Here is a 13,106-nt window from a genome sequence, read left to right on the forward strand (position 1 = left end):
AGCCCAGGCTTGGGCAAATTCGTATATTAGTCTTACAGCCAGTTGACTAGATTCTAGAATCTACTCCAGAATGACTAGAATACAGTTGATTAGATTCTACAAATCACTAGTATGTATAATGAATATAATTCAGTTGGCTAGATTTTTGAATCTAGAATGACTAGAATCCAGTTGACTAGATTCAGGCCAATCAGGGTGTTTGTTTGACCTTCCCCTGATCCTCCACCTTCCTGATGGCTGCCTGGATGGCGTCCTGGTCTCCCAGGAGCTGCATGGGTTTGGTGGGCCGGAAGTTCTCATCCAGCTCAATCAGAATGGGCGTTCCTGTGGGTAACGTCACGTTGACGATATCAGCATCTGATATACCTGTTGAAATAAATAGAGATAAATGTTTGATTTGTAGTGTTCTGCTGCTGTGAACCACAGTAAAACGAACAACCCGTGGCATACTATTATACTATCACCATGAAGATAATATAACCATTATGTTAGTACAGCTTTATCCCATATTGTTATGGAAAGCGCTACCAATTTCTCTGATTTCTGTACACGGAAGTAAGCTTATCTGAGTGCTCAATAACCAATTAAAACCAAATCAAAATGTGCAACAGACTACTGTAGGTCTATAATGTGGGTCCTCTTTAACAACAAATGAGCAAAACAAAAATTCCTGCTATATAGCATAGATGATTTGTAATATCCCCATTACATAACTGTCTATAAAGTTACAGGGTGGCCAGTGGAGGAGCTAAAAGGTCAATGTGGATCTCATGGCAGTAGCCTGATGTAACATAAACCTAGTGCCCTTTTTGTACAAGTTCAACCATGTGCCATTTCTGGAACTCATATATATATATATTGCTATAAACCAAATGGGAGTGAATGCTAGTTACGAACTAGGCCTAAAGCATAGAGGGCCTAGCGAACTCCTTTTGTAGATTCAAACATTCAAATGGAAGTGAAAGTAGCCATGCAGCTCTTACTGAAGTCTGGTGTAACAAAAGAGAACTAAAAAGGACAATAGCAGTGCAGCAAATGTCAATGATAATAATGGTGGAGCTGATGCACTCAAGCCTAGTGGGGTTGCATGCGCGCGCGCACACACACAAGTTATACCTTGTAAGTGTTTCAGTAGTGCCCTGCAGCTATTCCCATGCCCAGAGATGAGCACCGATTTCCCCTGTTTGATCTCTGGCACAATGGTGCCATCCCAGTATGGCTGGAGCCTCTCTAAGACATCCTTCAGGCTCTCCGACTTAGGGAGATCCTCTTTAGAAATATCGCAAGTAGAATACCGCCGGTCGTTGTAGATCTCCAGAAAGTAAGGGTGTGATTTGTCGATAGGCGGCGGCGAGGCCGAGGTCGTAACTCCTCCTCCACTGTTTCACCTGCTCCTCGCCGTGGTTTAGGGCCATCTCGGCACGGTTGAGCCCGATCAGAGCACCATAATGGCGCTCATTCAGCCTCCACGATTTCACCACTGGGACCCACTCCTGCCCCATGGCCTCTAGTAGCAGCCAGGCTGTGTGGATGGAGCGGCTAAGCAGGGATGTGAAGACCACATCCAAGTGGTAGCCTGCCTCTCTTAGGAGGTGACCGCACGCTAGGGCCTCCTTTACCCCATCCTCACTCAGCCTCTGGTCCACCCAGCTGCAGAAGCGGTTCTCTTTGGTCCAGGCCCCTTCTCCATGCCTCATCACAAAGACTTTGTACTTGGACATCGGGAAAGACTGGCTGGCAGCAGGAGCCTGTACTGTACACAAACAAACAATAGGTTGAATTATAGGACTTCCGGAAGGACAGGCTGGCAGCAGGAGCCTGTACTGTACACAAACAAACAATAGGTTGAATTATAGGACTTCCGGAAGGACAGGCTGGCAGCAGGAGCCTGTACTGTACACAAACAAACAATGGGTTGAATTATAGAAGCGAAGGGTGCAGGTTCAGTTACATAATGCACTGGACTGTTACTGTGGCCAGCTAACGTCATCAGTCACTTAGCACACAACTTAAATAAGAATTATTCAACAAGTCTCGAATAGGTTACTTGATGAGTTTCAACAACCTAAATGTACAGCAGCAGTTCAGTGGGGCTTTGTGCCTTGTTCCGGAACCTATTTGATTGAATCCGGTACCTTTCGTGGCATGAAACGTTGTTTGAAACAAACGCGTGGCCATGGCTGTATGAGAAGCGCGCCTGCATCTCTCACAGAACTAGAATGAGATCAACTTGATATGATCTCTCTCCCTCTACTCTGATAGACATGAGCCTGCAACTCTCTCATCTCTCCAGCGTTGCACCATCATTTATTTCCTTACAGAATCATAGCCGTGCGAATTGAAATACATTTGCCAAAGTTAGAAGTTCTGCTGTCGCGGGAAAACACAGATTACAAAGCAAATGGCTCCTGATGAAGACTCAAATCTGTCTGCTTTAGGCTACAAAAATACTTGATTTACTTTGTAAAACAATATTTGGAAGTTAAACAAGAGATAGAGGCTTTTGGCACAAACGCATTGGCCATCAACAACGTGTGAGCTGCGCATCATTGGGTGATTCAGTGAAATTGGAAAGCATTTTTCGGACTATAATTTCCTCATATTGTAGCCTACAATATGTCTCCACACACCTAGGCCTACAACCTGGCCTCAGAGCATTTCGTATTATTCTGTACGTAAATACGTGAACAATTCATTTAGTATGTATGATATGTTACATTTCGTATGGTATGTATTAATTTGTGGATGTCCATCACCCATTTCATATGATATGTTAAAAATTAAATTTCTGATTATAGGTCACAAATTTGCAAAATGTACATTGTTACGAATTCGCAAAAATGTCTTATATGTTACAATTTGCAAACGTACAATATGTTATGAATTTGCAAAACGTACAATATGTTATGAATTTGCAAAACGTACAATATGTTACGAATTTGCAAAACGAATGTTACGAATTCTAACTTGCTAACGTTAGCTAGGCTAGGGGATATAGGTTAGGGTTAAGTTTAGAAGTTAGACTAACGGTTTAAGGTTAGGTTTAGCTAAAAGGGTTAGGGTTAGTAATTGCAAAGCAGCTAAAAAGTAGTAAGTAGTTGAACAGTTGCTAATTAGCTAAAATGTGTGTGATGAGATTCGAACTTGCAACCTTTGGGTTGCTAGACATTTGCCTTGCCAGACGTTTGCGTTATACTAAAAAGGCAGTTGCTAATTAGCTAAACTCAGCAAAAAAATAAATGTCCCTCTTTCAGGACCCTGTCTTTCAAAGATAATTCGTAAAAATCCATATAACTTCACAGATCTTCATTGTAAAGGTACACTGTTTCCCATGCTTGTTCAATGAACAATAAATAATGAACGTGCACCTGTGGAACCGTCGTTAAGACACTAACAGCTTCCATCAGCCTCCATCAGTGCTCAGACTGTCCGCAATAGGCTGAGAGAGGCTGGACTGAGGGCTTGTAGGCCTGTTGTAAGGCAGGACCTCACCAGACGTCACCGGCAACGTCGCCCATGGGCACAAACCCACCGTCGCTGGACCAGACAGGTCAGGCAAAAAGTGCTCTTCACTGACGAGTCAGTTTTGTCTCACCAGGGGTGATGGTCGGATTAGCAGTTATCGTTGAAGGAATGAGCGTTACACCGAGGCCTGTACTCTGGGGTGGGATTGATTTGGAGGTGGAGGGTCCGTCATGGTCTGGGGTGGTGTGTCACAGCATCATTGGACTGAGCTTGTTGTCATTGCAGGCAATCTCAATGCTGTACGTTACAGGGAAGACATCTTCCTCCCTCATGTGGTGCCCTTCCTGCAGGCTCATCCTGACATGACCCTCCAGCATGACAATGCCACCAACCATACTGCTCGTTCTGTGCGTGATTTCCTGCAAGACAGTAATGTCAGTGTTGTGCCATGGACTGCGAAGAGCCTGGTTCTCAATCCCATTGAGCACGTCTGGGACCTGTTGGATCGGAGGGTGAGGGCTAGTGCCATTCCCCCCAGAAATGTCCAGGAACTTGCAGGTGCCTTGGCGTAAGAGTGGGGTAACATCTCACAGCAAGAACTGGCAAATCTGGTGCAGTCCATGAGGAGATGCACTGCAGTACTTAATGCAGCTAGTGGCCACACCAGATACTGACTGTTACCTTTTATTTTGACCCCCTTTTTCAGGGACACATTATTCAATTTCTGTTAGTCACATGTCTGTGGAACTTGTTCAGTTTATGTCTCAGTTGTTGAATCTTGTTATGTTCGTACAAATGTTTACACATGTTAAGTTTGCTAAAAAATAAACGCAGTTGACAGTGAGAGGAAGTTTCTTTTTTTGCTGAGTTTAGAATTGTCTGATGATATTTGAACTCGCAACCTTTGGGTTATACACCCACCCATCCACCTTGATCAAACACCCTACTTAAGTAACCATCTGTCTTATGTAACCATACCAAACATAACTTATCACACTAAAAGGAGCTTCTCAGATTCACGTACAGAATAATACAAAATGCTCTGAGACCTGGTTGAGGCCTAGGCCATTGATGGATTCAAGACAAGGTTGTTTTTATTTATCTCAGATTCTCAGTTTGTCTGTGTCAAAGTAAACTGTCATTTCGATCATTTGTGTGGTATCTGCCAAAGTCTCCAGTCATTTTATAAATGCATGAAATGCGTTCATAAAAAGGCCTAATTTTTCCCGGACCATAAACAACTAAAAATGTTGCCCATGTTTGCAACTTCTGTAAGTGCTTCTACTCTACTGCTCTATGGCACTAGCAATTGCGATGATATTCATGCATTGCTTTACTATAAAGGTGTTTTTTTCTTCCAGATTCACTGAGGTCACCCTCCACCCGCGCATACGTTTTGTCACGGCACACACTATTAATTAAGCACTGTTATTAGTTACATGTACACAAATCCGCTTGCTTATAAGCCTAAAATATTTTACTTGTGCTACTATGCAACTCTATTGTTAATGAGCGTGATAGCAGAAGCAGTAGCCATCATCAACATGGCTGAGAGGTTTAAGGGGTGGGTCTGGTAGGTCAATAATTTCAAGTGGCATACTACAAACCAACACACGGTTACGTTAACCCAAGTTAAACATCATTGCACAGGGTAACGCTGAATCTAAACAACGTAATGTGGCTATTACACATTCCCTGTGGCGTAATGAATACGGAATACCATATTATTACATCATATCAACAGACAATAAAAACAGCAGCTAACGTTAGCTGGGATGCCTTGCACTTGTCATCTCATACATTGGTAGCCTACTCTGTCCAGAATCCAGATAGCGTGCATGCGTTTTTACGAGGGCATGCGTGTAAGACGTTCAAGCTACAAAATGCGGATCAATAACAATTAAAACTGAAAATGTATTACAATAATAGCATGGAAACAACCTTACCCTGCGTGAGCTACAAGTTTAGACCAATTGTCGTGCAGTCGTGACTGATGACAGATATTTTGAACACCATCCAGAGCGTTCAAAAGAAGTCCGCGACTGACAGCTTGTGGTCCAATCGAAGCGGTAAATCTCACATTTGGGCGGGATTTGTGTAACGTGTACTGCCCATATATGGACGGATGAAAGGAACGGCTCGCGCTGTCTGGGACCGTCATCATGGAGGAAGAAGGCGTGGCATGACATATTTAGCTGGGTACATTTTAAAAGTCACTGAATGTGGACATTATTAAGTATCTGCTATGTCAATGTTTTGCCTGCAAAGTGGAAAATACTGCACTTTTTTTTGTAACAAAAAAAACTACAGTATAAACTATGATTGATACACAATACAAACGACATGCGCAAGCTCGCTCGCACGCACACACACACACACGCGCACACTCACACAAATACAGTGTTAACTTTTATTGTTGACCATGCAAGTGACAATGATAATACGATGTTAATAAGTGCTTTATTGACAGTAACACAATTTTATGAATAACTTCTAACTATCCAACATTGTGTGTGTCCATACTACATCATATAAATACAATTTCAGAACAAATTACATAAAAATAATACATTACTTTCCATTAAAAATAAGACATTATTTTCTATTGAATGACTAGAATTATCTATCGTATGACGTAAATTTGATTTGCATCCATACAAAACATATACCAATGCAAGAGACTCTTACTATGTAAAACTACTACTTCCCTTACCTTCTCCTCCTTTTTGACAGTCTTGAGGTTGGCCTAGAAGTCAACAGACTTTGACCTTGGCTCCCAGCAGAGCCCCCAACATTGCTTCAGCTGATACTCTTACCCTCTTCAACTGAGGTCACTTTTTGCCTTTCAGCTCAATGATCTTCATGGTCAGATTTCCAATCTATATTGCCACATAGCAAGGTTTCAAAATAAAAGTCTCACATACCAACACGAATATGTACTGTCTGTACATTGATTTGATTCTAATTTTATTGCCCAAAACATCTAAATCTGTGTTGCTTTTATGGTAGCACATTCTTTTTTAGAATATCGACCAGAACAAAGGTTTATTATCTTCAAAGAGCTTGTAGCTAGCTATACATTCGCATAATAATATATCCCATACTTGGATAGTGTGTGCATTGAAAGATCATACTATGAAGTTAACGGTTTGTAATATTTTCATTTGAGAATCTGTTGGTAACTTTTGGAAACTTTAATTTGCGACAACAACAACCTCAATTTGCAGTACTTTACAAATATTCTGTGAAGAGAAAGCAGATTCATACCTGAATATTTCGTACTCATAATCAAGTGCCTAAATATACCTGAATATATCTGAATATACTCATACTCATAGTACTGTTCCTGAATACATCGTAATTGTCTGAATATACTCATACTTATAGTACCTGCAGGTCCTGTACAGACAGCCCAGAGAGTTTGAGTGGTGGAACTCATTCACTCAGTGTGGTATCTCTGTCAACCACCTTCTACTCTTTTTCAGCCACCAGCAGAGATGTGGCCTTCTTCACCAGTTTGGTCTGGGATACAATATTATAGATACACTACAATTAGAATACTATTATACAACTATTATTAATTACTTAGTAGTATAATACTATTATTATGTATTAGTAGTATAATCAGGGTTGGATAGTAACAGAAGACATGTAACAGGATTACGTAATCAGATTCGAAAAAGGAAGTAACTGTAATCAGACCAGATTACTTAAAATACATTTTCTATCGGATGACATTATTAAAACATCTGATTACATCTTGGATTACTTAATCTGATATGATATGTGGGCTGCAAGTGTTTGCCTTAAACACAGTGAAATGGCAGATTTTTTGAAAGATGTGCTGAGCCACACAGCTCGGAAGTCACCTTTCAGTGGGAATTTAAGATTTTTCCTTCTGTTGTACCGTAATCTATTTAAAATCTCAAACTTCAGAATTTCCTCTCCTTGGTTGCTTTCCCCAGAAACTTTTTTTAACCAAAAAAGTCAGACCCCCACTTACCGAGAACTAAATCATCCCACATTTAATCAGGATCCCTGTGTCAAAAATACATTTTTAATTAGTCAACACAGCCCCATCCTGTTCACTTCCCAAGCACTGGGATGACACACATGACAAATCAGCTGCTTAGTCAGCTAAATCTACCATTTAAGTGCAAATGAGTACACTTCTGTCTTTGAAGACCGATCTACATTCAGAGTATTTGCACAAGTAATCATCCAACTCATGGAATGATCTGATTTCATTTCGATCGGTTACATCTGTCTATTAAAGAGTTTATTGTTTTTATTATTATTATTATTATTTACTGACTGTTATGTTAAGGGTGAGTCAGACATTCAAATGACCATTTCCTCTTCTACTGGCCAGAATATGTAGACACTGTCTCTAGCCGGCTACCACCCTGTGCTCTACCTTGCACCTTTGAGACTGCTGCCCTATGTAGAGAGAGTCATTGAACACTGGTTCCTTTAATAATGTTTCTATACTGTTTTACAGACTTTATATGTGTATACTGTATTCTAGTCATGGCTCATCCTATATAACTACTGCTAAACACACCTTTTCTATTTGCATACTGTCTATAAACACCATTCACCTGCATATATATTTATATTCCAAACTTTGGTCTGGAAGCTAAGTTCCTGCAATTCTATCCATTTTGCCACGTACTGTGTATTTAAATATTTAAATATATTCTCAACATAGCTCATTCTAATGTTTCTACTATTGTACATTGCATTTTAGTCACACTATTTATACACACCAGATAATTATTTATATACTGGATTCTTGACATAGCTCACTGTAATATATGTATTACTGTACATGTCATTCTTAGTAGATCTTTCATCCAGTGTATATACGGTGCGTTCGGAAAGTGTTCAGACCCCTTGACTTTTTCCACATATTGCTACATTACAGCATTATTCTAAAATTGATTCAATTGTTTTTACCCCTCATCAATCTACAATACCCCATAATGAGAAAGAAAAAACTGTTTTTTAGATATTGTAGCAAATGCACAAAAAAACAACAGCTGAAATATCACATTTACATAAATATTCAGACCCTTTACTCAGTACTTTGTTGAAGCACCTTTGGCAAGCTTGGCATACCTGTATTTGGGGAGTTTCTCCCATTTTTCTCTGCAGATCCTCTCAAGCTCTGTCAGGTTGGACAGGGAGCGTCACTGCACAGCTATTTTCAGGTCTCTCCAGAGATATTCGTTCGGGTTCAAGTCCGGGTTCTAGCTGGGCTACTCAAGGACATTCAGAGACTTATCCCAAAGCCACTCCTGCGTTGTCTTGGCCGTGTGCTTAGGGTCCTTGTCCTGTTGGAAGGTGAACCTTCGCCCCAGTCTCAGGTCCTGAGCGCTTTGGAGCAGGTTTTCATCAAGGATCTCTCTATACTTTGCTCCGTTCATCTTTCCCGCGGTCCAGACTAGTCTCCCAGTTCCTGCCGCTGAAAAACATCCCCACAGCACGATGCTGCCACCACCATGCTTCACCGTAAGGATGGTGCCAGGTTTCCTCCAGACGTGACGCATGGCATTCAGGCCAAAGAGTTCAATTTTGGTTTCATCAGACCAGAGAATCTTGTTTCTCATGGTCTGAGAGTCCTTTAGGTAACTTTTAGCAATCTCCAAGTGGGCTGTCATGTGCCTTTACTGAGGAATGTCTTCCGTCTGGCCACTCTACCATAAAGGCCTGATTGGTGGAGTGCTGTAGAGATGTTGTCCTTCTGGACAACATATAACTATCAAAATAAAGAAAGTCGCACACTCCATGTGTAATCTCTCAGCAATTTAATTGACCTATTTACCAACGTTTCGGCATCACTGTGCAGCACCTTGAAGAAGGCACAGTGATGCTGAAACGTTGGTAAATACCCAGTAAATTGCTGGGAGATTACACATGGAGTGTGTGACATTCTTTGTTTTGATAGTTTATAGTTTATTCGCTGTTAGTCAGCACCTTCACACAAACCATAATTCTGGGTGTGCGCCAGCTCATGTTTGTTTTTATCTTCTGGAAGGTTCTCCCATCTCCACAGATGAACTCTGGAGCTCTGTCAGATTAACCATCGGGTTCTTGGTCACCTCCCTGACCAAGGCCCTTCTCACCCAATTGCTCAGTTTGGCCAGGCGACCAGCTCTAGGAAGAGTCTTGGTGGTTCCAAACTTCTTCCATTTAAAAGTAATGGAGGACACTTTGTTCTTGGGGACCTTCAATGCTGCAAAAATGTTTTGGTACTCTTGCCCAGATCTGTGGCTCGACACAACCATGTCTCGGGGGCTCTACGGACAATTCCCTCGACCTCATGGCTTGGCTTTTGAACTGACATGCACTGTCAACTGTGGGAACTTATATAGACAGGTGTGTGCCTTTCCAAATCATATCCAATAAATTGAATTTACCACAGGTGGACTCCAAGTTGTAGAAACATCTCAAGGATGATCAAATCAAATCAAAGTTTATTTGTCACGTGCGCCGAATACAACAGGTCACCTTACAGTGAAATGCTTACTTACAGGCTCTAACCAATAGTGCAAAAAAGGTGTTAGGTGAACAATAGGTAAGTAAAGAAATAAAACAACAGTAAAAAGACAGGCTATAAAAGTAGCGAGGCTACATACAGACACCGGTAAGTCAGGCTGATTGAGGTAGTATGTACATGTAGATATGGTTAAAGTGACTATGCATATATGATGAACAGAGAGTAGCAGTAGCGTAAAAGAGGGGCTGGCGGGTGGTGGGTGGCGGGACACAATGCAGATGGTCCGGTTAGCCAATGTGCGATAGCACTGGTTGGTCGACCCAATTGAGGTAGTATGTACATGGATGTATAGTTAAAGTGACTATGCATATATGATAAACAGAGATTAGCAGGAGCGTAAAAACAGGGTTGGGGGGGGCACAAAATGCAAACAGTCAGGGTAGCCATTTGATTACCTGTTCAGGAGTCTATTGGCTTGGTGGTAAAAACAGTTGAGAAGCCTTTTTGTCCTAGACTTGGCACTCCGGTACCGCTTGCCACGTGGTAGTAGAGGGAACAGTCTGTGGCTGGGGTCTTTGACAATTTTTAGGACCTTCCTCTGACACCGCCTGGTGAAGAGGTCCTGGATGGCAGGCAGCTTAGCCCACGTGATGTACTGGGCCGTACGCACTACCCTCTGTAGTGGCCTTGCGGTCAGATCCTGAGCTATTGCCATACCAGGCAGTGATGCAACCATGCTCTCAATGTTGTAGAAACTTATGAGGATCTCAGGACCCATGCCAAATCTTTTTAGTTTCCTGAGGGGGAATAGGCTTTGCCGTGCCCTCTTCACGACTGTCTTGGTGTGTTTGGACCATTCTAGTTTGTTGTTGATGTGGACACCGAGGAACTTGAAGCTCTCAACCTGCTCCACTACAGCCCTGTCGATGAGAATGGGGGCGGGATGCACCTGAGCTCAATTTCGAGTCGCATAGCAAAGGGTCTGAATACTTCTGTAAATCAGGTATTGCTGTTTTTTATTTTGAAAGGTATTGCTGTTTTGTTATTATGTTTAGATTGATGAAGAAACATTTTTATATAATACATTTTAGAACAAGGCTGTAACGTAACAATGTGGAAAAAGTGAAGGGGTCTGAATCATTTCCAAATGCACTGTAGATTGGATAACTGCTGCAGTGCTATTTGAGTTGTTAATTGGATTTGTTCGGACATTTCTTGATTTCTTGTTGTTTTATTTTTTAGATTTTTTTGTGTGTGCTTGTTTGACATTTTACTACATTGTTTGGGGCTAGTAACATAAGAATTTCACTGCACCCACTATAACGTCTGCTAAACTGTATACGCAACCAATACACTTTGATTTGTCTATAAGCCTATAATTTCACAATTAAAAAATGAGGGTTGGGAAAGCTTTCCCTGAAACCTGACAGTGAAACTGACCAGTGAAGTCATTTCATCCAGAGATGCAGCAGGAAGTTGAGCCATCACTTGACCAAGGATTCTGGGGGGTTGGGTGGGTAGAGTTAAAGAGGGAACTGATCAGCATAAACTGATGAGGCAGATGCTGGCTCACCAAGGAAGGAATCCAAAAGTAATTAGTAATGTAATTTCATTTCGAGTAAACCAATTGATTGCCTTACTAATTACAGTAACTGATTACATTTTTCAAGTAATCCGTCCAACCCTGAGTATAATAGTAGCATAATTTGCATTATGTTTTATATAAAGTACATCTATGTACAACATATTACCCACAAATTACAACACACACACATTATGGATAAGCTTCTTGTACAGCTGCAGTTAAATAACACACAAAAGCTACCTTCAAGAGTCTGTGATATGCAGAGAGATCATTGACTTTGGTTTTGGCTGAAATCAGGGAAGAAAAGGTGTCTTGAGCACATTGTTGAACATGGAATAAACAATAATATAAATGATCAATATGTTCTTATTTAAGTATTAATTATGTTTTATGGACAGTATACATAAGATTTTTATCCCTGCCTCAAATTAGTTGTCTGTATAGTCCCCCCCAAAAAATCCACAACATAAGATCCTGACATGACACGATTTGTGTTCTGTTCCACCGGCTACTTCTAGCCTAGGGCAATGAGGCATAAATGATTGTGAGTGACATTAGACCTGTCACAATAGTCAACTACAGGAGCAGGGTTAATTTGTCCCGGTTTGAATATGAAAATGAACTTACCGGCCTGGACAGACAGTAAATTTGAGATAAAGATGAAAAATAGACAAAGAGGAGGATGATCATATTTATATTGTTATTATAGCGTAAGACATGGATTCTTACGCTTCAGACATGGCTACGGTTCTGTGTGTCCCCCGTCAATGAAAAACATGACTAAAATGGACTAAAATATTGTTTTTCTCAACTATGTCACTATATTTTCAACTATGTCACTATATTTTGGACAATACAAGTGATGAGCTTGCAAAAATGTATTTCAACGTTCTAAAAACATGTTGTTGGTTTGGAAGACATTCATATTAATTCTGCCAGGTTATCAATTTACATTTTGGCTTGTTTTTTTTCATTTTACCTTTAACTAGTCAGTTAAGAACAAATTTGTATTTACAATGACAGCCTAGGAACAAATGGGTTAACTGCCTTGTTCAGGAGCAGAATGACAGATTTGTACCTCGTCAGCTCAGGGATTTGATCTAGCAACCTTTCTGGTTAGTGGCCCAACACTCTAACCACTAGGCTACCTGCCGTTCAGAACTACAACAATTGACTGTTTATAGAACATATGATACAACTACAGAAAATAAGATGATCTAGGAATCATTAAATAATCAATGGAAGTCAGTACTGTTAACACAATGAATCTGTCTGACTAGTATTTGGTCTTTATTTAATGTAGTTTTTATTCAATATTATTAGTATTTAGAAACCTATCTCACTAGAATTTAGTATTTGGGGCATTGATTAAATAATGCTTTTATGTAGGTTTATAATTTCGTTTATGAAGGTATTCTCCCAAGAGATCTCCTTTTAATTATTGTAGACTTTAGATTGCATAAATTGTACATATAAATAGCTTAATTGGTTAGCTATCTTCTGTAACATCTCACAAAAATAGGATAGGTAACACAAATAACATAACAATTTTCT

The 13,106-nt window shown here is 40.6% G+C and overlaps 1 pseudogene; it reads right to left on the reverse strand.

The window, feature by feature from the left end:
- Nucleotides 1-5,480, reverse strand: LOC139408586 (bisphosphoglycerate mutase-like; annotated as a pseudogene).
- Nucleotides 5,481-13,106: the final 7,626 nt, after the last annotated feature.

The sequence above is a fragment of the Oncorhynchus clarkii genome, chromosome 1 (genome assembly GCF_045791955.1).
Source record: "Oncorhynchus clarkii lewisi isolate Uvic-CL-2024 chromosome 1, UVic_Ocla_1.0, whole genome shotgun sequence".
NCBI classification, from domain to species: domain Eukaryota; kingdom Metazoa; phylum Chordata; class Actinopteri; order Salmoniformes; family Salmonidae; genus Oncorhynchus; species Oncorhynchus clarkii.